Source organism: Panthera onca, chromosome B4 (assembly GCF_046562875.1).
Source record: "Panthera onca isolate mPanOnc1 chromosome B4, mPanOnc1 haplotype 2, whole genome shotgun sequence".
NCBI classification, from domain to species: Eukaryota; Metazoa; Chordata; class Mammalia; order Carnivora; family Felidae; genus Panthera; species Panthera onca.
In genome coordinates this window covers 12,248,898-12,272,390 of record NC_138345.1, presented here as the reverse complement: position 1 = coordinate 12,272,390, position 23,493 = coordinate 12,248,898, and the positions used below count along the sequence as shown (strand labels likewise).

Below are 23,493 nucleotides of genomic sequence, written 5' to 3'. Positions count from 1 at the left end.
AAAGAGATGGTATACAAGCCCCCAAGTCAAGTCTAATGACCCGAGTTTCACTTCTTTTTCTGTGAGCTCCTGTCCAAGTAAGATATGAATACAATTTGTATTCCTTTTCTCCTGTTTGTCTGTTTTTTGTTGGCCAAATTTGCAGGCCTCCAGGCACTGAACCTAAGAGGGTAGAAGAAAAGTTTTTCCTCCCCGACAATGTCAAGACATCCCGATTTAAAAAGCAGAGATCTAGCTTGTTTGCTGGAGAAGCTCCATTTTCAAATAAATTCAAGTTGAAAGTGGCCCTTTGTCTCCACTTTCCCTAGCTGCAGGAATGGGACTTAAGGATCAAGGAGGGGTGAGCTCTATAAAAATGAAAGCCGAGTCTGTCCCAGTCGTCATGGAACTAGTGTCTACGGGTGCCTAGCACATAGCAGGCCCTCAACCCATCAGTGGAAGAATGGATACTGGCTGAAATTTCCAAAAATGGGATTGGAGCAAATGCATAGTGTGGAAGGTAAAACTGTAGTTTATTGAATATGGGCTCCCATATTCAATAGAAGAATTGGCAATAGGAGAGGTCACTTCTTGCAGTCGTGACGGTGTCTTCGAGTGGGGCAGGTGAAGTCAGGATATTCCCCACTTAAGGTGAGCGTTTCAGCGTCCAGTGGATTAGGATTGAATAAGGCTCACGACAGAAAAGTTCAGGATTGTGGGCACGGCAAGGTGTGTTCACAGTCATTCACTGCTATCTTTCCAAGCGAAGCCGGTTTAAGCGGGTTTGGGGAAGTTCCTCAAACAATAGTTGGTTGCAACTTTTATCTTCCTGGGCGAGCGTTTCTAGAACAGTAAAATGATATTGGCGAAGACAGTGGAATCAAGTCTTTAGTGAAGACTGCATAGTAGTCTACGTCGTAGGCACGTTGATGCAGATGTAAGCAAACTACGTGGGAGTTGGTCTCAGTCCTCAAGCTGAAGACGTAGATAAACCATTCTCCTTCCATAGTATGACATAAACAGACAAGTAAGCCCTGTTTGTTCAGAGGCTCTGAGATAGGTGTGGTGGCTAATTTCTGGCTATAGAGGGCTGACCCACCCAAGGGAGAGGTAATTCGCGTGTGTCTTCGACCTTGATATCCGCTGAAATAGCCCTGAGAGAGGACCAGCTACAGGACTGGAAGAGCCCAGAGCGAAACGCAAATGCAGGGCCCCTTGTTCAAAAACGACGAATGTCAAAGAGTTTGACAGCTCCTCACAAAGCTAAACGTAGAATTCCCGCACGACCCAGCAATACTACCCAAAGAACTGAAAATGGGGACTCGAACACGTATCTGCACACCCACGCTCAAGGCAGCATTATTCGCAAAAGCCGAAAAGTGGAAACAAGCCAAGTGTCCATCAAGAGAGGAATGGATCAACAAAACGTGGTGTGCATACATACAATGGAATATGACTCATCCATAAATAGGAATAAAGTTCGGGGTGCCAGTCAGTTAAGTGTGCAACTCTTGATTTCGGCTCAGATCAGGATCTCACAGTTTGAGAGTTTGAGAACTGAGTCAGCCTCTGTGCGGACAGCATGGAGTCTGCTTGAGATTCCCACCCCCACCCCCCCACCGCCCCCCTCTAGCCCATCTCCCTCTCTCAAAAATAAATAATTTTTTTTAAAAAGGAGTAAAGTTTTGACACAGACTACAACATGGATGAACCCTTAAAACATTATATTAAGAGAAATAACCTGACACAAAAGAACAAATATTGTATGATTCCACTTACATGAAATATCCACAACAGGCAAATTCACAGAGACAGAAATCACATGAGAGGTAATCAGGGGCTGAAGGGAGAGGGGAATGAAGGGTTATTACTTAATGGTTTTAGAGTTTATCTGGGGTGAAGAAAAACCTTTGGAAATAGATAGTGGGGGTAGTTGCACAATATTGTGAATGTAATTAATGCCACTAGATTGCACACTTTAAAATAGCCAATGTGTGTACACACACACACACACACAGGAATATTACTCAGCCATGAAAAAGAACAAAATCCTGACGTTTGCAACATGGATGGATCTAGAAAGTATGATGCTGAGGCACCTGGGTGACTCAGTGACTTAGGTGTCCGACTTCAGATCAGGTTATGATATCACAGTTCATGGGTTTAAGCCCCGTGTTGGCCTCTGTGCTGATAGCTTGGAGCCTGGAGCCTGGTTCAGATTCTGTGCCTCCCTCTCTCTCTCTGCCCCTCCCCTGCTCACACACTCTCTCTCTCTCTCTTAAAAATAAACATTAAAAAAAAAAAAAAAAGGAAAAGGGTATGATGCTAGGTTAAATAAGTCAGTCAGAGAAGACAAATACCATATGATTTCACTCATATGTGGAATTTAAGAAACAAAACAAATGGGGGCGCCTGGGTGGCTCAGTCAGTTAAGCGTGGACTCTTGATTTCAACTCAGGTCATGGTCTCATAGTTGTGAGATCGAGCCCTGCATCAGGCTCTGCACAGTGTAGGATTCTCTCTCTCTCTGCTCCTCCCCTGCTTGCACTCCCTCTCAAAGTAAATAAACATATAAAAAAAAGACACAAAGAAAAAACGACACAAATAGCGCGCCTATTAAATATAGAGAACAGACTGGTGGTTACCAGTGGAGATACGTGTGGCGGGGGGGGGGGGGGGGGGGGGGGGGGGAGGGGGCGATGGGTGAAACAGATGAAGGGGATTAAGAGTACACTTTCCACGATGAGCACTGGGTAATGTATGGAAGTGTTGAATCACTATATTGCACACCTGAAACTAACATAACACTGTATGTTAACTCTACTGGAATTTTTTTAAATGGCAAATTTTATGGTACGTTTCATTTTTAACTATGGCATAATGCTATGTTATATACATTTTACAAGAGAAAATTTATTGGGGCACCCGGCCGGCTCAGTTGGAGGAACATGCAAGTCTTGATCTTGGGCTGGTTGAGTTCAAGCCCCAAGTTGGGTGTAGAGATAACGTAAAAATTAAATCTTAAAACAAAACTGATTAAATGAGAAAAATTAAGAAATTCAACAAGGCAGCAACAGAGCATTAATCAAGGGCAGGACCCCTCCGTGCACAGGGTTCTGTGTGAAGCCAGGCCTGCTTGCGAGGACAGAGACCGTCCAGTTTAGGTGGCGTGCCCCATTCTAGAGACCAGGAGTGCTACATCTGGGTCACAGAAGACTTACTGAAACTGCCCGGTGTCCAGAATCCACTCAGTGTTCAACACGGCTGGTAAAAATCGAGAGCCCTCCCTTCCCCACTGCTACCCGTGCTCTCCCTGGCCTTCTAAAGGTTAAGTACAAGATCTAGGTTCAAAGCTCAGGAGACTTTGCAATGTCAGCCCCGGAGGTGACAATGTTTATGGGATGTTTTTCTCCCCATCAGCTGCGTTACTTTAACCGGCTGGTACTGTTTGCGGGGCAGACATATGTAGCCGGGGGGCAGAGGGAGCAGGAATCTGAGTCCCTTGGCTGATAATTAGGGGAGCAGTCAGTACCCACACTTCCTCACCTGGCATTCACTGAGCACACTCCCTCCCATTTCTTCTGTTTTTCCCTTGCTGCGAACTGTCTCCCTTACCTCTCCGGGACTTCCTTTCACTCCCTAGTGTGCTTGGCGACTGGTAGGTGGGGCTTACTGGAGTCCTCAAGCAGGGCACAGAGGGGATGGAGATGGGAGGTTACAGACCAACCCATGTAGCCAAGAAGGATCTCGAGCCTTGTTGTCCAATCCAAGCCGAGGCTATAAACCGCATACGTGAGCAGCGACAGAAAGGTGAGCCAGGCGTGGCTCTGCCCCAAGAAACCTAATGAAAGACAGATGGCTCGCCACCTTTGCCACACATGCCTTAGATATCGAGCCCTTGATCTGGGGTTTACTGAGCAGAAAGAACGCCCTTCTTTTGAGCCAAGCCAAACATGGGCACTCACAAGGTGAGCTTTCTGAACCCTGAAGCCATCTTTTGTAATACCTGCTCACTGGTGGCCTTAAGCTCTTCTGCCTCTGAGTGGCCACTCGCCAGGAGGCTGGGGACTCTGCCTCCTGGCAAAGGACAGGCCCCAAACAAGACATTTCACATTCAAGTCATAAATAGTTGTCTGGCTCTGGCCCTGCCTGCTACTGTAGGATAGCCCAGCCACCACAAAGGCCTCTCATCCTTTCTGGGACATCTCGTGGGTATCTGTGTGTCCTCTCACAGCCAGATGGCATGCACTACCTTCTCCAACCCGAACTCTGCTTCCCTATAAGGATAGGTGCTACCCCAACCTCTGAAGGCCTGAAGGCCCCAGCAAGGTGCCTCACCCTGGTCCTGTCTCCTGGCCACATGTCTACAGTCAAGCAGGAGCTGCTTTGTAATACCCAGGACATTGACACGGCCCACCTGTCTCTCTTCGCATTCTCCCTCAAGAAGAGAGAGTCCGATGTCATCATCACCTACCCCCGTCAGTGCTGGGCTGCCGTGTGGGTTTCCAAGCACCCTAAATTCTCTGAGGAGTGTCCAGGAGGATGATGTGAGGCCCTGCTGTGCTGAAAATTGCCCTTCAGGGTTGGTGCCAGGCCTAGGACCCGCCCCACCAGCCCCACAGGCAGATCCACACGAGGCCTGAATCCTGGAGACTTTGGAGTTTGGTCTGCAGTTCTTGACACATAGTGTAGGGTCAGGAGCGTCACAGCAGGGGAAGAGCAATACATTTCAAGTCTCCCTTGCCTTCTCCTCTGAGAGAATACCTAAGTTTTAGCATCAGAGGGATGAACCTGGTTTGGGAGATTAGAGCATAAAACTACACAATGTTCTAGTACCTTCGTTGGGGGTTTTAAGGCCAAACCACTATTCTCTCCATCATATATTGAACAGACCGCTTTTTCTAATATTTGTTCTTAAATCAAAAGACACTAACTGCCTTTGGAAAACGTTCTGAAACAGCCCCTCCAATAGAGGGGGACCTCCACCGCCATACCCTGCTTTCACAACCCCAGCACTACCATTCACAAGAGCCTTCCTTTACAAAAAACGTACCCTTAATAAATAGTAAGCGTTAACATTTACTGAACATGTTCTATGTGCCAGTCATGGTCACGTGATCTCATCTGATCCTTACAACAACCCTAATAGAGAAGTATTATTATTATCTCCTCCACTTTACAAATGAGGTACATGTTCAGGGATATTAAGCGACTTCCCCAATTATCACAGAGCTTGTTTGTCGAGGGGCCAAGATGTTTATTTCTCTACATGCTGTCAGGGTCCACACCCCAGTTGCAATCAGAGGAACCGTTCGGCAGGCTTCAAACATGGTAACAATGACAGCCAATATCTAAGTATCTATTACCTGCCAGATTCTTTATATATTCTCTTTCATTTGACCACTTGGCATGATACGTATTTATCCCCATTTTACAGATGAGGATCTTGTGGCTCAGAGACTGAGCAATATTGTGACCCTCTGGGGGAGTCACTGACAAGCTGGGCTCTGGAGTCCCACTGCTGGGCTCTATTCTTTAACTCCCCCTACTTACTAGCTGTGTGACCTCGGGCAAGTTGATTTTTTTTTTTTTTAAGTAGGCTCCATGCCCGGTATGGGTTCAAACTCATGTCCCTGAGATCAAGACCTGAGCTGAGATCAAGAGTCAGGTGCTGACCCAACTGAGCCACCCAGGCACCCCTGACCTCAGTCGAGTTATCTGATCTCTCTAAACCCTCATTTTGCCATCTGTACAATAAAACATCGGTAGTACTTATAGGACTACTACAAGCTAGTACATGTCAACTGTCCTCACTACATAGTCAGAAGTCAGCAAAGGCGATCTACTATTATTAGTCCAAAGCCCATAGTTTTGTTTTGTCTTTTTTCCCACTAGACCGTTCTGTCTCCCAATTTGACTGAGAGATAGGAACACATCACGCATTAAAATAAACAAGATTCTTGGGGTGCCTGGGTGGCTCAGATAGTTAAGGGTCCAACTATTGATTTCGGCTCAGGTCAAGATCTCAGGGTCATGAGATAAAGCCCCAAATTGGGCTCTCTCTCTCTCTCTGCCCCTCCCCTGCTCACACTCATGGGAGCATTCTCGCTCAAAATAAATAAACATTTAAAAAGGATAAACAAGATTCTTTTACAGCAGAGATGCAAAATGCTTAGATCAAGGAAGAGAACAAAGACCCAAACACACCTATTTGACAGCTCTCCCCGAATATTCTCAGAGCAGTGGAGCCAATGAAATGAAGGCCCAGGAAAAGCAAGGCTCATTTAAACCTCTCCTTTTTCCACCGCATCTTCTTCCTTTCCTTCCTCACCAGGTTCTGAAGGGTAAATTCATCTTTTTTGGTCTTGGAAGGGCAAATTTGCTGTAAATACCCACACTCATTGCAGCTTTATAGGTTAGTTCCTTGTTTGGTATAGGGAGAAGGATCTAGAAGTCAAAGTCTGAAGATGTGGAGATTTCTCACCCAGCTTTCATCTACGTGACCAGGCACAAGTGCGCTAATCCCGGAGTTTCAATTTCATCACCTGTGGAGAATAATAAATGTAAGGATCAAATTAATAATGTGTGTGAAGATGTAAGATGTATTGCAAACTGTAAATCCCTCTGCATGGGACAAATTGTGTGCCTTTCCCCAGCTGACAGGACTCTTGGGTCTTGGCTTTTCGAGCGATCACACTCAGGAGAGGTGACTGCAAGCTTCCTGAACCTATTCGCTAAAAAGCTATCCAGAATGCCGTCTTCCTTGGGCAGGCTGGGGTTAGGGGAAAGTGAGACGCTCCCTGCTGACTAAGTGTGTAGCAGCAGCAGAGCGTGGGAAGGAGAGAACTAAATGGGGCATCGCAGAGGATGGGGGTGGGGGGAAGAACCCTACTAAATAATTCGTTTAGAACAGGGGCACCTGGATGGTTCAGGTCATCGCCCGGTTCGTGAATTCCAGCCCCATGTCGGGCTCTGTACTGACAGCTCAGAGCCTGGACCCTGCTTGGGATTCTGTGTCTCCCTCTATCCGCTCCTCCCGAGCTCACACACACACACACACACACACTCTCTCTCTCTCAAAAAAATAAATAAATAAAAACAACCTCAAAACACAGCCCATTGTGCTCTGGGGTTAGATTCCAGAACAAGTTGGGTACCACACTGAGTCTGAAACAAACTTCTCAGGCTTAGGAACTAGATCCTACTTTGGGGAGACTGGAGAGCTCGTGGAGAATGGATTCAGTGACAACATTTGTTTTTTGACACATTATCTCCGATCTCAGGTGAAGGGTGAGGGCCAAAGACACATATGGCTGTGAAAATGCCCCAATAAGCCTCCTCCGGAGCTGCAAGCAGGGGCTTCGGAGCAGAAAAACCTGGCACTTAGCACCTCCTCCCGGGAGCCACAGCCTCAGCCAACAGAGCTACCGCCCATGGCGGATCAGCCGGGTTGTTTGGGCCCTCGGTTCACACCGCGTGCCTACACGGCAGTGGAGCCGTGGGCGGAGAAGCGTGTATGCGAGAGCCGCTCTTGCCGCCACGGCCGGAGGGACAGTGCTGGAAGGACAGGCCCAAGGACGCAAAAGAGGACAGGACGACCCGGTGGGGGGGGCCGAAAGAGGACGCGATGCTCCAGGACCCCGAAAGGGTCAACCTCAGGCCCGCTTGAGGCCGCGCGTTCGGCCGCCGGCGTCTTTGCGACGAGCATCTTTGCAGCCGGCTCGGCCGTAAAGCAAACGTGCCGTGAAAGACAGAGTCACCGAAAATCGAACGGGTCTTTCGTTCAAAAGAACTTCATGAAACATGAACCTGTGTAACAAAATTAAGAAGACTTCATTGCAAAATACAAAATATTTGAACACATTTAACATGTGTAGATTCACGCCAATCCTGGGCAAATAACGGATTTTATTTTGTGGACTGTACCTAAGCACTTGCCTTCGAAGTCTTTCCTTCAAACTATTATATTTGGGTTTTTTTGTTTGTTTTCTTTTCTTTTTTTCTCTTTTCTTTTCGTTTTCTTTCTCTCCTTCCTTCTTTTCTTGCTTGCTTTCTTCTCTCTCTCTCTCGGTTTTTTTTTTTCTTTTTTTTGGTATGTTGATTCATTTCCCAGTTTGTCGGCACACTGTTTTCTTCTTTTGCTAAAATGTCTTTCTTCATTAAGAGCAGTATCGGTTTCCAAATACTAGAATGCATGTTTGTACCTGAGCTTTGGATTGCATTGTGAAAGCCTCTACGCTGGTGTTTGTTCTCGGCATATTGTCACACGTCCACTGATAACTGGTCCAAAGTTCTATGGGAAATGTGGGTTCAAAACTTCACAGCATTGTGTAGACCCTTATGAGGGCCAAGATTTATACACCATAAAAATGGGAGTACTGTGTCAATGAAGAAATAAAACCAGTTGATGAAACCAACAAACTATAAACCAGTTTTTTTTTTTTTGTCTTTTACAGAAAAACTGACTTACAGTCAATTAGTTATACAGCAAAAATGTTTGCAACAAAGATGCTTATGGGGAAACTACCTAGAACCACCAAAGGCCTCCCACACCATACCTTTCCACAAAGTCACCATCATGCTCCTCTCAAAAACTCAGGAACACAAACAGTCCATGAAAATGGTCACCAACCCAGCTGTCAGACTGGTTAAGTACATTAGACTCTGCACCTGGAACACTGATCTACTCTCCCTCTGAAAGGCACCGAAGAGGAAAAGGAAGCCTGTACAATCCCTTAAGTTACACATGTCAGCCAGTCATACAGAGCAAACACACTCCTGGCCTGAATCATAAAGGCAAAACCAGGCGTGCAATTCTTACCAGCCTATCCGTGTAAATGGCCACTAGCCAGCCAAAGTTTTCAGGCACCATGGACTAGCTCTCATACCCTGCGGTTACTACATTATCATTGCCATAGCCTTGAGCACCTACAGAGAACTGCATACAGTTAAGGCTTGGGATGCTACCCCAAGCCGTACTTAGGGAAGGTGCAAAAACCAGAAAGCTACAGAGCCCTTCTTAAATAAGCAGGTGATCAGTATCTTTCAACGTCCAGAATTGAACTCCATGGAATAGGTCCCAACTTCCAGCATTTCTGATCTCTGGGTAACAATACCTTCCACCTTTTTGCTCTCCCAGCCCTTCCAACAGCTTTAAGACTTAATTCTCTGTGTTAAATCCCTCTTTGTTTGAAATACCTAAAGTGATTTCTGGTTTTTCTGGCCATACGTACTGGTGAATCTTCGATATTTTTTTTTCTTTTGTACATTTTTTCTTTCGGATATTTGTGTCAATACCCAAGTTTTCGTGTTTGGGTCCCTGTCCTTTGTCCATGGAGTGATTCTTCAACAAGATCTTTGCGTGTTTACTTTGTTGGCTGTCAATATTTCTACGACCTTCTCAAGGTTGGCAAAATTTGATGATGGTCCCTAATCGGGCGTCTATGCTACAGCAAAACAACCTTAAAACCCTGAGCCGACCCAATCCCTTCCTCTGGGAACACCTCCAGGTTCCAGGGAACCTTTTGTTCCACTGGGTCATTAACAAAAAGGTCTGCCACAGCAGGACTCTGCCCCTGTTGATGGGAGCTATGCATAACTAATGAAGAGGAAAATTGCTAGCAAAACAGGCTGATCAGTCTCAACATGTTTCTAATAACTTCTACATTTTCTGATCCTCATTTCCCTATATATCTTCTTTCCTTCCTAAATGAATACTACAAATCCTCTTCGGCTCACTAATATTTTCCAGTCTGTATTTTCTCTTCCTTTCTTTCCCATCTTATGGTACTTTGTTTTGTAGAGGATTTTCCCAGGTTCTTGGTCACATTGTACACATTTTAAACGCCAGTCTCCCTGGTCTCTAGTTGTGGACGTTAAGATGTCATAGATACCCAGTAACCTGGAAGATTAAAGAGCAGACTTTATCGGGGCACCTAGGTGGCTCAGTCGGTTGAGCATCTGACTCTTGATTTCAGCTCAGGTCATGACCCCACGGTCATGGGATCGAGCCCCATGTTGGGCTCTGTGCTGAGCATGAAGCCTGCTTAAGATTCTCTCTCTCTCTCTCTCTCTCTCTCTCTCTCTCTCACACACCCTCTCCTCCTCCCACACCTCTCTCTCAAATTAAAAAATAAATAAATAAAAATTTTTTAAAAAGAGTAGACTTTGTCTTGTAGTACTGAAAATACCCCAAGTGATAGGTACTAGATTTGTTTCACATCCTTCCGTAACGTTTGGAGGAGTTTATTACTTGTCCAAAGTCACAGAGATTGTAGGAGACAGAGTCAGGATTTGAACCCAGATCTTTCTGATGGCACAGCGACTAGCATCATTCAGAGGTGGAGCCTCTAATAGTGACAAGGGGAGCCCGCAAAGTCTTCCCAGAGGCAGGAGTAAATGCCAAAGAACTGTAGAAAGCCAAGACAAACATAAACAAAAGCACTCAATTTTAAAATCCAGCAATCACTTCTTGGCCTTTTGGCTAAGATCAAGTGTGGTCTCTGTTGTCATCAGTTTAAAATCCAGTGAAATTCTATCTCTACTCTGTCAATATGAGGTACCTCTTGGATGAAGATTTCATTAAGTGTTTCTTAGCAACTCTAGAAGCACTATCATGAAACCAGCCGGTTCAGAAGTGTCTCTCAGAGTTCATGTCTCCTGCATCACACATACATGTGGGATACAGTCATATGAACAAGGAAAAAGGTGTGACAGGACCCAAAGAGAAGTGAGAGCCAATAGGATGATAGGACACTGGGAGATAATTAGTTCCACCTTTATATACCCCTTGCTATAACAAGCATGTATTACTTTAGCATTTGAAAGGCATCAAATAAAAAAAAGTTTAAGGTCACCTGGGCGGCTCAGCTTCCGACTCTTGACTTTGGCTCAGGTCATGATCTCATGGTTGGGGAGTTCAAACCCCGCATCGGGCTCTGCGCTGTCAGCGCAAGCCTGCTTGGGATTCTGTCTCCCTCTCTCTCTCTGCCCCTTCCCTGCTTGCTTTCTATCTCTCTCTCAAAATAAGTAAAAAAATAAACTTAAAAATTTAAGAGCTTGTGTCAAATACTATGCATTTCTCAAAACCCACTTAATTTTCTCCTTCCTGTATACACGAGAGAACTACATTTCCCAGCCTCCCGGGCACTTAGGGTGGGGTGATGTAACTGGGTTCTGCCTAAACGGATGTGGGCAGAAGTGATATATACCATTTCCATATCATAATATTCCCTAGGTCATCAACCACACTCACATTTCCTCTTCCATGGCAAACTTGGAGGACATATGTTTAAGATGACACCATGGCAAGATAAATGAAGCCTAGATCCCTGAGTCAATTATTGGAGGAGAGCCATTTGACCTCCATTAAACAACGACCTATTCTATTAAACCACTAAGATCTGTGGTCTGCTTGTTACCGCACCGCTCCCTGCCTATCCTGACTAATAACATGCTCCTCCACGCCAGGAATTTTCAGTGACCCGTGAAGTTCTGAGAGAGCCTCTTAGCTACTTCACACATAGAAAGAGGCTTTCTGTGCTTTTGCTAACAGGATTTTTTCAGATTCTAAGTCTGTGTGGGGACATATTTCTGAATATAGTCCCTTTCTCTTCTTCAGCCTCTGAATTACCTCCTCATTCTCACTTTGTTGTGGTGTGTTTGTTCCAAAGGGGAATAAATCAAGGGCTTATCGGAAAGGAAATAGTACACGCACTTTACATTCTTGTTTAAACAAGACCTGAAAGGGAAGGAAATTTTATGACATTTTCTTCTCCTTGGGGACCAGTCTGCATTTTACTACCCTAATATTTACTTATTGTTATAGTAAAACCTTAGATAAACCATCAGGGGCTGAGCTCTTCTAGACAGACAAATGTTTCAAAGAACTAAAGTTTATACATTTAGGCAATAAAGTGCTGTTGACTTTTAGATGTTTTGAAGAAAATATTTATGAAGCATATTAAATGAAGGATGGTGACATGTTCTACCTTTTCCAGGAGGTTCAGGATTAACCCAAGCTCTGTGACTGTTCCACAGTTCCTTGAGGAACTTGTATATGTAGTTACCTCCGCCCAGAACAGTCCTTCCCTTCCTTTGTTTACTTAAATTCTCCTCATCTTTTGGATGTCAGCTCAAAGACCATTCCCCTCAGGCACAATTATATAAATTTACCAAAATTCATCCAACTATTCACTTAAAACAGCTGAATTTGTGGTGTGTAAATTATACCTCACTATAGCTATGTTTAAAAAGCCAACAATGCTGTCAGGGAGGTAAAGCATAAACCTCCCCTTTAACTGTGGGCTACAGAGTGACTTCCTTCCAAAGACTCCAGTATGGAAAGAGAAAGAGGGAAGAGAAGTACCCCAATGCTGGAGAAATCTGACAAGAACTACGTTGGCCAAGTGATCAAGGTCAACATCAACAATTATCAGTCATGTCGACAGTATATACCCTTGATATGATGTGGTGAATATAGCACCTTACCTCTGTGGTCTTCCTCCCAGACACCATAACCCCGGTCTAACCATGAGAAAAATCCCATGCATCCATGGAACTAGCTAGAACTCCTCAAAACTGTCAAGGTTATCAAAAACAAGAAAAGTCTAAGGAAATTTTACAACCAAGAGGAGCCTAAGCGAGATATGACATAGGAACATGATGTGATATCCTGGATGGGATCCTGAGACAGAAAAAGAGCATTAGGTACAAATTAAGGAAATGTCAATACAGCGTGGGCTTTAGTTAATAACAATATATCAATATTGGTTCATGACATGTGACAAATGTACCACAGTCATGGAAGATGTTAATAACAGGGGAAACTGGATGCGGAACAGCTGAGAACTGTCTGTACTATCTTCACGATTTCTCTGTAAATCTAAAACTGTTCTGAAAAATAAAGTTAACTTAATTCACATTAAAAAAAATTCCCCAGCCCCCCGACCAGTTCAAGTCCCCTTACTGTACATTCATATAGCAATCTAGAAAATTAACTAAATGAATGAATGAATTTATCACCGTATGTGATTAGGTTTGTGCATTTTGCTCACTGTTGTATCCTGGGAACAAGGTTAGGGGCTGGTTCTTGATAGGTGTCTAGTAATAAACATAAAGTAAGGAATATAAAAATGTAAGTTCTGGGGCGTCTGGGTGGCTCAGGTGGTTAAGCATCCGACTTCGGGTCAGGTCATGATCTCACAGTTCATGAGCTCGAGCCCTGCGTTGGGCTCTGTGCTGACAGCTCAGAGCCTGGAGCCTGCTTCTGATTCTGTGTCTCCCCCTCTCTCTGCCCTTCCCCTGTTCATGCTCTGTCTCTCTCTCTCTTAAAAATAAATAAACATTAAAAAAAAAAAAAAAGAGTAAGTTCCGTGGCAATAGGATTTGTCTGTTTTGTTGTCTCCTGGATCCTCATCACCTGGAGAGCACCTGGCCCACTGTAGACACTCAGCAAGGACAACTCCCACCCCAGGGTGAGCCAGGGAATCTTCTCCCCAGTGGTTTGAGTTCGGGATAAAGATGCTTTAGTTCAGACTAATACAGTCTATTACGTGCCGATGGCAGTAACATTTGTCACCAGATGAACAGAGGCTTAGGGGATTGGTCTATAAAGAATCAAGCCAAGCACTTGGGAGGCTCAGTTGGTTAAGCATCTGTGTTTTGGTTTTTTAATTTACATCCAAGTTAGTCAGCATATAGTGTAATGATGATCTCAGGAGTAGAATCCAATGATTCATCCCCTACATATAACACCCAGTGCTCATCCCAAGTGTCCTCCTTAATGCCTCTTCCCCATTTAGCCCATCCTCCTCCCACAATCCCTCCAGCAACCCTCAGTTTGTTCTCTATATCTAAGAGTCTCTTATGTTTTGTCTCCCCCTTGTTTTTATTTGCTTCCCTTCCCTTCTGTTCATTTGTTTTGTACCTCAAATTCCACATATGAGTGAAGTCATATATTTGTCTCTCTCTGCTGACTTATTTCACTTAGCATAACACGCTCTAGTTCCACCCACATAGTTGCAAATGGCAAGATTTCATCCTTTTTGATTGCCGAGTAATACTCCATTGTGTGTGTGTGTGTGTGTGTGTGTGTGTGTGTGTGTGTGTATGTATATCTCACATCTTCTTTATCCATTCATCCGTCGATAGACATTTGGGTTCTTTCCATACTTTGGCTATTGTCAATAGTGCTGCTATAAACATGGGGGTGCATGTGTCCCTTCGAAACAGCACACCTGCATGCCTTGGATAAATACCTTGTAGTGCAATGGCTGGGTCGTTGGGTAGTTCTATTTTTAATTTTTTGAGGAACCTCCATACTGTTTTCCAGAGCAGCGGCACCAGTCTGCATTCCCACCAGCAAAGGCATCTGACCCTTGATTTTGGGTCGGGTCATGATCTTTAGGTTCCTGCATCTAGGTGGGCGCTGCACTGCCAGATAGGAGCTTGCTTGGGATTCTCTCTCTCCCTCTTTCTCTGCTCCTCCCCCACTCACGCTCTCTCTCAAAATAAATTAATTCATTAAAAAAAAAAAAAGAATTGGGGCACTTGGGTGGTTCAGTCTGTTAAGCGACCGACTTTGGCTCAGGTCATGATCTCATGGTTCATGAGTTCAAGCCCACATTGGGTTCTCTGCTGTCAGCACAGAGCCCATTTCAAGTCCTCTATCCCACCCCCCTCTTGCTGCCCCTCCCCTGCTCACACTCTCTCTCTCAAAAATAAATAAACATTAAAAAAAAAAAAAGAATCAAGCCAAGACTCAGCATGAAGGAGAAGGAAAGACAAGAAAGAGAGCAAGAGGGCCACCAAGGTTCCTACCAGGGCTGTCCTTTCCAATTCCAGTAAATTCCTGGGCCACGGTGTCCCGGGAGACCCTCCTGTCACGTACAGTCCAATAAGCCCTTACCATCAGATCTTGCTCCTTAGGGATAACTTCACCAAAACCTTATCTGTGTCCTATTTTTCTAGCCTGTGTTTCTGTGGTGAAAGATGTTGAATCAAAGTAACGGAGGGAAATATCACCTGTCGTACGATGAAGAGAGAGAAAAAGATAACAGGAAGCAGACACGGGGATAAGAAAGGGAAAGTGGAGGCTGTAAAAAGGAAAGCAGATCGATCACAACAGCCAAGATACAGAAGCGGCCCGAGTGTCCACGAATAGATGCATGGATAAAGGTGTGGCGTATGTCTGTGATGGAATATTACTCAGCCAGAAACAAGAAATGAGATCTTGCCATTTGCAACAACATGCAGGGAGCTAGAGTGTATCAGGCTAAGTGAAATAAGTCAGAGAAAGACAAATACCATATGATTTCACTTACATGCAGAATTTAATAAAAAAAATATATAAACAAAGGAAACTAAAGACAAACTGATGGCTGCCAGAGGGGAGGTGGGTGGAGGGGTGGGCGAAATAGGTGAAGGGGGTTGAGAGTGCTGAAACTACACACCTGAAACTAACAGAACACTGTATGTTGATGCTACTTCAAGTTAACAAAAAAGGAAAGCAGAGGAAGACCTAGAACTACTTGGAAAGGACCTAACAAGTACTTGCCTAACAAGTAAGACAGTGGATTCAAAGTGTAGTGGATTCATTCATTCATTCAGCAAATAGGTACTGAGCACCCACTAGGGGTTAGGAACACAGCACTCAACAAAACTACGGGACTTGCTGCCCAAAAGAGCTATTAGAGACTGTTGAGTGCTTACACAACAACTTAAACCAGCAAGAGACAGAGACAGAGAGACAGAGAGAGAGATAAAGTCACTTCATATTGGTTGGTCAGGGGAGGCTTCCTTTAGAAGGTGACATTAGGGGCGCCTGGGGGGTCCAGCTGGTTAAGCGTCAGACTTCAGCTCAGGACTCACGGTTCACCGGTTCAAGCCCCGCGTGGGGCTCTGTGCTGACGGCTCGGAGCTTGGAGCCTGTTTCAGATTCTGTGTCTCCCTCTCTCTCTGCCCCTCTCCCTCTGCCTCCCCCTCCTTCCCTCCCTCCCTCTCTCTCTGTCAAAAATAAAGAAACATTTTTTTTTTATTATTTTTTTTAACGTTTATTTATCTTTGAGACAGAGAGAGACAGAGCATGAACGGGGGAGGGTCACAGAGAGAGGGAGACACAGAATCTGAAACAGGCTCCAGGCTCTGAGCTGTCAGCACAGAGCCCGACGCAGGGCTCGAACCCACGGACCGTGAGATCATGACCTGAGCCGAAGTCAGACGCTTAACCGACTGAGCCACCCAGGCGCCCCAAGAAACATTTTTTTTTAATGTATAAAAAGGGTGACATTAAATTGATATCTGAAGGACAAGAAAGCTCTAGAAGCAGGAAGGTAGTGTAGCGTGTGGGGGCGTGTGGGGGCAATGATCTAGACAAGGAAGAACCAGTGCGCCAAGGCTGAAGGGAAGTGTTCTCAAGAATATGACGTTTGCCCTCCAGGGAATGTTTGGCCACGTCTAGACTTTTTGGTAGTCACAACGCGGTGGCAGGGAGCAGTCCTACTGGCATCTGATGGGTTAGAAGCCAGGGATGCAAATTAACATCCTATAGTTTGCACAGGACAAACCCTTAGGCAAAGAACTATCCAAAATGTCAATAGTGCCGAGGTTGAGAAACCCTGCCCTGAGGCCATCAAAGGCTTGGCACCTTCCTCACGTAGAAAGCAGGACATGGTGCCTGGAGAAACAACAGAAGAGGGGGCAGGGCTGTGAAGAAGTTCGGGAAGCAGGGGGAGGCTGTCAGCACGCACCCTTGCACGCCAAGGCGAGGAGCCGCCATCTTGTTCTAACTGTGGCAAGGAGCCCACGGGTGTTCTGAAACCGGGCAGTTCACGTGGACTTATTTGTTGGTGGAAACAACCACTCTGGCTCTTATGTGGAATGTGGTGGACGGAGCAAATGTGAGTAAAGGAGACCACCTGGGGGGTTTGACAGTAGAGAGAGGAGGTGGCAGGTTGGACGTGGGTCATGGCAGTAGAGATAGAGAAGCAGCGAACTGAGCCTTATTTTAGAGGTGGGACCTGTGGGTCCCGGTGACAAAGTGAATGTGGAAGGTGAGGGAAACAGGAATCAAGGATCCATCGAAGGCAGGGCCAGCGACACAGGTGCCTGACTGGTGCAATGCCCGTCCCCACGTTGGGCTGGCAGTGACCTCGGTGGAGGGCTCTCGGCCACCCTGGATCCGGGTACTGAGCACATCCCAGCCTAGAGGGTGCCAGCCCTTCCAGGCAGCAGGGGATGGGGCGACAGACCCAGGGGAAGCTGGGGCTCCATGCCTTCATTTTGCACTGGGTCTGGCAAATTATGAAGCCGGCCCTGCTTGAAGGTTTCCAGCTTGAGTAACTACATGCTTCATTACTGCCATCTACCAAAACGGGGTGGGGTAAAAGTTTAGTCTGGGGCTTGTTTAATCTCAAGATGCCTGTGAGACATCTCACTGACAAGATCACGTAGGCAATTGTGTCTCCACAGCTCGGAAAAGACATAAAGCTATAGACATGAAGCCGGAATTTGTCAGCCTGTAGTATATAAAACCATGAGAATGATGTTGCAGCCGGTATGAAAAACAGTATGGCGGTTCCTCAGAAAAATTGCACATAGAATTACTACATGATTCAGCAGTTCCGTTTCTGGATATACACCCAAAAGTGAAAGCAGGAACTCAAACAGACATTTGTACATGCGTGTTCACAGCAGCAGTATTCACAATAGCCAAAAGGTGGACACAACCCAAGGGTCCATTGATAGATGAATGCATAAACAAAGTGTGGTGCGTGTGCGTGTGCGTGTGCGTGTGTGTGTGTGTATAAGGGAATATTACTTGGCCTTAAAAAGGAAGGAAAACTCTGACACCTGCTACAACACGACTGAACTTTGAAGACATTATGTTAAGTGAAAAAAGCCAGTCACAAAAGGACAAACATTGTATGACTCCACTTACACGAAGAAACAAGAGTAGTCAAACTCTCAAACTCATAGGATGGTAGTTACCAGAGGCTGGGAGAAGAAGAGGGTGGGGAGCTAGTATTTAATGCAGACAGAGTTTCCATTTGGGAAGGATCAAAACTTCTGTGATGGTGGTGGTGATGGCTGTGTAACAATGTGAATATACTTAATGTCATTGAAACGTGCACTTAAAAATGTTTAAAATGGTAAATTGTAGGGGCGCCTGGGTGGCTCAGTCGGTTAAGCGTCCGACTTCGGCTCAGGTCACGATCTCGCGGTCCGTGAGTTTGAGCCCCGCATCGGGCTCTGTGCTGACTGCTCAGAGCCTCGAGCTTGTTTCGGATTCTGTGTCTCCCTCTCTCTCTGACCTTCCCCCGTTCATGCTTTGTCTCTCTCTGTCTTAAAAATAAATAAACGTTAAAAAAAAATTCTTAAAAAAAAAATAAAATAAAATGGTAAATCGTGTTATGTATAGTTCATCACAATAAAAAAAGAACTTGATTATTATTATTTATTGAGTGTTTCCTATACACCCAGCACTAATCTAGGTCTTTTCATTGTTTAAAACTCATATAACCCTCATAACAATCTTTAAAGTAGATGCAATAGGTAGGCAGTAATCTCTTGGACATTGGCCTTACCAAGATATTTATGGGTCTGTCTCCTCAGGCAAGGGAAACAAAAGCAAAAAATAAAGTTCCGGGACTACACTGAAATAAAAAGCTTTTGCACAGCAAAGGACATCATCAACGAAACAAAAAGGCAACCTGGTGAATGGGCGAAGGTATTTGCGAATGACATATCCGATAAGGAGTTAACATCCAAAACATATAAAGAACTTACACAACTCAACACCAAAACAAAACAAAACAAAACAAAACAAAACAAAACAAAACAACCAATGAAAAAATGGGCAGTGGAGGGGCGCCTGGGTGGCTCAGTTGGTTGATCCATCCTGACTCTTGATTTCGGCTCAGCTCATGATCTCACAGTTTCGTGGGTTCGAGCTCCGTGTCCGGCTCTGTGCTGACAGCGCAGAGCCTGCTTAAGATTCTCCCTCTCTCTCTGCCCCTCCCCTTCTTGCAATCTCTGTCTCTCATAATAAATAAACATAAAGAAAAGGGGGGGCAGTGGATTTGAATAGACATTTTTCCAAAGAAGACATCCAGACGGCCAGCAGATGCATGAAAAGATGCTCAACATTCCTCATCATCAGGAAAATGCAAATCAAATCCACACTGAGATATCACCTCACACCTGTCAGAGTGGCTAATATCAAAAAGACAAGAAATAGGGGCACCTGGGCAGCTTAGTCAGTTAAGCGTCTGGCTTTGGCTCCAGTCACCATCCCATGGTTTGTGAGTTAGAGCCCCACGTCAGGTCCTCCTCTGTCATCACAGAGCCCACTTCGGATCCTCTGTCTTCCTCTCTCTCTGCCCTTCCCATTCCCTTGCTCGCGCGTGCACTCTCTCTCTCTCAAAAATAAAATATATTTTTTTAAAAGACAAGAAATAACAAGTACCGGTAAGGATGTGGAGAAAAGGGAATGCTAGTGCGCTGTCAGTGGGAATGTAATTGTTGCAGCATCATTTACAAATTTACAACAGGCAAGATCTGGCAGCCACCCAAGTGTCCACCAATAGATAAATGGATAAGGAAGATGCGGTATATCACTGCAATGGAATATTACTCGGCCGCAGAAAAGAATCTTGCCATGTGTGACAACAAGGATGAACCTGGAGGGTGTCATGCTAAGTGAAATATGTCAGATAAAGAAAGCCACCTCTGGGACGCAGCAAAAGCGGTCATAACAGGAAAGTATATAGCAATCCAGGCCTTCCTAGAGAAGGAAGAAAGATCTCAGATACACAACCTAAACTTACGCCTTAAGGAGCTGGAAAAAGAACAGCAAATAAACCCCAAATCAGCAGAAGACAGGAAATAATAAAGATTCGAGCAGAAATTAATGCTATCGAAACCAAAAAAAACCAGTAGAACAGATCAATGAAACCAGAAACTGGTCCTTTGAAAGAATTAACAAAATTGATAAGCCACTAACCAGTCTGATCAAAAAGAAAAAGGAAAGGACCCAAATAAATAAAATCAAGAATGAAAGAGGAGAGATCACAACCAACACAGCAGAAATAAAAACAATAATAAGAGAATATTGTGAGCAATTATATGCCAACAAAATGGGCAATCTGGAAGAAATGGACAAATTCCTAGAAACATATACACTACCAAAACTCAAACAGGAAGAAATAAAAATTTGAACAGACCCATAACCAGTAAGGAAATTGAATTAGTAATCAAAAATCTGCCAAAAAACAAGAGTCCAGGACCAGATAGCTTTCCAGGGGAATTCTACCAAACATTTAAGGAAGACTTAACACCTATTCTCTTGAAGCTGTTCCAAAATATAGAAATGGAAGGAAAACTTCCAAACTCTTTCTATGAAGCCAGCATTACCTTAATTCCAAAACCAGACAGAGACCCTACTAAAAAGGAGAACTATAGACCAATTTCCCTGATGAACATGGATGCAAAAATCCTCAACAAGATATTAGCCAACCGGATCCAACAGTACATTAAAAAAATTATTCACCATGACCAAGCAGGATTTATACCTGGGATGCACAGTTGGTTCAATATCCGCAAAACAACTAACGTGATTCATCACATCAATAAAAGAAAGGACAAGAACCATATGATCCTCTCAATAGATGCAGAGAAAGCATTTGACAAAATACAGCATCCTTTCTTGATAAAAACCCTCAAGAAAGTAGAGATAGAAGGAGCATACCTTGAAATCATAAAAGCCATATATGAACGACCCAACACTAATATCATCCTCAATGGGGAAAAACTGAGAACTTTCCCCCTAAGGTCAGGAACAAGACAGGGATGTCCAGTCTCACCACTGTTATTCAACATAGTATTGGAAGCCTTAGCCTCTGCAATCAGACAACACAAAGAAATAAAAGGCATCCAAATCGGCCAGGAGGAGGTCAAACTTTCACTCTTTGCAGATGACATGATATTCTATATGGAAAGCCCAAAAGATTCCACCAAAAAACTGCTAGAATTGATTCATGAATTCAGCAAAGTTGAAGGATATAAAATCAACGCACAAATATCAGTTGCATTCCTATACACCAACAATGAAGCGACAGAGAAATCGAGGAATCTATCCCATTTACAGTTGCACAAAAAACCATATAATACCTAGGAATAAATCTAACCAAAGAGGTGAAAAATCTATACACTGAAAACTACAGAAAGCTGATGAAAGAAATTGAAGAAGACACAAAAAATGGAAGAATATTCCATGCTCCTGGATAGGAAGAACAAATATTGTTAAAATATCGATAGTACCCAAAGCAATCTACATATTCAATGCAATCCCTATCAAAGTAACACCAGCATTCTTCACATTCTATTCTTCACAGAGCTAGAACAAATAATCCTAAAATTTGTATGGAACCAGAAAAGAGCCTGAATAGTCAAAGCAATCCTGAAAAAGAAAACCAAAGTAGGAGGCATCACAATCCTGGACTTTAAGCTGTATTACAAAGTTGTAATCATCAAGACAGTATGGTACTGGCACAAGAACAGACACTCAGATCAATGGAACAGAATAGAGAACCCAGAAATGGACCCACAAACATATGGCCAACTAATCTTTGACAAAGCAGGAAAGAACATCCAATGGAATAAAGACAGTCTCTACAGCAAGTGGTGCTGGGAAAACTGGACAGTGACAGGCAGAAGAATGAACCTGGACCACTTTCTTACACCACACACAAAAATAAACTCAAAATGGATGAAAGACCTCAATGTAAGACAGGAAGCCATCAAAATCCTCGAGAAGAAAGCAGACAAAAATCTCTTTGATCTTTGCCACAGCAACTTCTTACTCAACACGTCTCCAGAGGCAAGGGAAACAGAAGCAAAAATGAACTACTGGGACCTCATCAAAATAAAAAGCTTCTGCACAGCAAAGGAAACAATCAGCAAAACTAAAAGGCAACCGACAGAATGGAAGAAGATATTTGCAAATGTCATATCAGATAAAGGGTTAGTATCCAAAATCTATAAAGAACTTATCAAACTCAACACCCAAAAAACAAATAATCCATTGAAAAAATGGGCAAAAGACATGAATAGACACTTCTCCAAAGAAGCCATCCAGATGGCCAACCGACACATGAAAAAATGCTCAATATCACTCATCATCAGGGAAATACAAATCAAAACCACAATGAAATACCACCTTCCATCTGTCAGAATGGCTCACATTAACAACTCAGGCAACAACAGAGGTTGCCGAGGATGCGGAGAAGAGGAGCTCTTTTGCACTGCTGGTGGGAATGCAAGCTGGTGCAGCCACTCTGGAAAAGAGTATGGAGGTTCCTCAAAAAACTAAAAATAGAACTACCCTATGACCCAGCAATTGCACTACTAGGCATTTATCCACGGGATACAGGTGTGCTGTTTCAAAGGGACACATGCACCCCCTTGTTTATAGCAGCACTATCAACAATAGCCAAAGTATGGAAACAGCTCTAATGTCCATCAACAGATGAATGGACAAAGAAGATGTGGTATATATATATATATATATATATATATATATATATATATATATACACACACACATACACACACACACACACACACACACACACACACACACACAATGGAGTATTACTCGGCAATCAAAAAGAATAAAATCTTGCCATTTGCAGCGTGGATGGAATTGGAGGATATAATGCTAAGTGAAATTAGTCAGTCAGAGAAAGACAAAAATCATATGACTTCACTCATATGAGGACTTTAAGAGACAAAACAGATGAGCATAAGAGAAGGGAAACAAAAATAATATCAAAACAGGGAGGGGGACAAAACAGAAGAGACTCATGAATATGGAGAACAAACTGAGGGTTACAGGAGGGATTGTGGGAGGGGGGATGGGCTAAATGGTTAAGGGGCACTAAGGAATCTACTCCTGAAATCATTGTTGCACTATAAGCTAACTAATTTGGATGTGAATTTAAAAAAATAAAAAATTAAATTAAAAAATATATATTTAAAAAAATAATAATTTTTCTCTCTAAAAAAATAAAATAAAATAAAGTCAAATACTGGGGCGCCTGGCTGCCTTAGTCGGTTGAGCATCCGACTTCAGCTCAGGTCATGATTTCGCGGTCCGGGAGTTCAAGCCCAGCGTTGGGCTCTGTGCTGACAGCTCAGAGCCTGGAGCCTGCTTTGGATTCTGTGTCTCCCTCTCTCTCTGATCCTCCCCTGCTCACACTCTGTCTCTCTCTCAAAAACAAATAAAGATTAAAAAAAAATTTTGTTTTAAAAGAAAGCCAAATACCATTTGATTTCACTCATCTGTGGAATCTAAAAACAAAACAAATGAACAACAACAAACCAGAAGCAGAGTCAAAACTACAGAGAACAGTTAAAAAAAAAAAAAAAGAAAGAAAGTAGGTACAATATTACCAGCCCCACTCTACAAGCAAGAAAACTTATGACCAGAGTAGTTAAGTAACAGGCCTAAGCTCA

The 23,493-nt window shown here is 43.9% G+C and overlaps 1 long non-coding RNA gene and 1 pseudogene across 8 annotated transcripts in view; one reads left to right on the top strand and one right to left on the bottom strand.

Annotated features, from left to right (window-relative positions):
* Positions 1-23,493, bottom strand: part of LOC132695082 (uncharacterized) — a 48,541-nt gene that overhangs the window by 5,242 nt on the left and 19,806 nt on the right. For 5 of the 8 annotated variants that reach the window (XR_009617683.3, XR_009617690.3, XR_009617689.3 and 2 more), the window contains one exon: positions 6,464-6,524. The exons of 1 other annotated variant lie outside the window; for it this stretch is intronic. This is a non-coding gene — a long non-coding RNA (uncharacterized LOC132695082). Of the gene's footprint in view, positions 1-3,525; positions 4,419-4,453; positions 4,597-6,463; positions 6,525-23,493 lie in introns of those variants that run through there. 2 more of the 8 variants (XR_009617692.3, XR_009617694.3) reach the window with 2 other exon arrangements.
* On the top strand, positions 10,443-10,606 carry LOC132660528 (U2 spliceosomal RNA; annotated as a pseudogene).